Source organism: Pteropus medius, unplaced genomic scaffold, assembly GCF_902729225.1.
Source record: "Pteropus medius unplaced genomic scaffold, Ma_sr-lr_union100, whole genome shotgun sequence".
Lineage (NCBI taxonomy): Eukaryota > Metazoa > Chordata > Mammalia > Chiroptera > Pteropodidae > Pteropus > Pteropus medius.
In genome coordinates this window covers 1263336-1264670 of record NW_024347855.1, presented here as the reverse complement: position 1 = coordinate 1264670, position 1335 = coordinate 1263336, and positions in this window count along the sequence as shown.

Genomic DNA, 1335 nt, shown 5'->3' with positions numbered 1-1335 from the left:
TTGTCCCTTCTTCTCCTGTCCCTTTCTCTCCACTCCCACCTGTCCGTGAACACAGAGGAAAGGCCATATAAGGACAAAGCAAGAAGTGGCTGTCTAAAAGCAGAGAGGTCTCACCAGAAACCATCTGGCTGGCACCTTGACCTTGGACTTTCAGCCTCCAGAACTGTGAGAAAATGAATTTCTGTCGTTTAAGCCACCCGGTCTATGGTATTTTATAATGGTAGCATAAGCAGGCTAAAACACCCAGGAATGTAATAAGGCTGGTCGAACATTTGAAACTGAATCGGTGTAAGATATTAATAGACTAAAAAGGAAAAACTGTGTGATCATCTCAATAGCTGAAGGCCCTTTGACAAAATCCAACATCCATTTCTAATAACCATCCCACTCCACTCCCTAAAAAACCCTCTACCTGAAGTAGAATAGAAGGGAAATGCCTTAACCTGGTACAGGCATCTACAGGAAGAACCAAAGTTAACAAAATACTAGATCCTTTTGCTTATGTATTGTTTCTCATTCACACAATAAAAATTAATCAATCATTTGAGGGGACAACACAGCGTTATGGAAAACCAAGAGAAACAACAGAAAATAGAAACACATTTACAGAAGTTACAGATAATGCACTATGAATAACATGTCCAAGAGAAATCAAAGATGAGAAGTTTTGCCATAGAATTTAGAGAATGAAGAGAAACCAATGAAAATTCTAGTATTAAAAATATAATTGAAATTAAAAGTCAATGAGTGTGCTTAATACAAGTTTAGATATAACTGAAAGGATAATTAATGATGAAGGTAAAAAGGCTAATTGAAGCATGCTGAAAGAAAAGGATTTAAAATATGAGAAAAAGCATAAAATACATAGGAGGCAGAGTAAAAATGTCTAACATTCATATAATTAGAATCCAGAGGAGAAGAGAGAAGAAATGAGAAAATAATAGGAGAGATAATGGCCAAGAGCATTCCAAAACTGACAAAAGACAGGTCAACAATAGAAGTGGTACCAACTGCGACCATAATGCAGGAAAATCGTACCTAGGCAAATCTTAGAAAAATCCCTGAAAACCAAAGACAAAGAGAAAATCTTACTAGCCTGAGAAAAGGATAGAGATTACCTTCCAAGGAGCAATCATTAGCCTGAATGCTAATGTTTCAGCAGAAAGAAATCGAAACCTGATGAAAAAGGCTGAAAGAAAATAAATGCAAATCTAGAATTTGATAGTCAGCCAAAATACATTTTAAAAAGAAAGAGAAATACCTTTTTAGAAAAATAAAAATGTAAAGATATGCTAAACTATATCATTTAGGCACAAGGAAAATGTTATAAGAAAA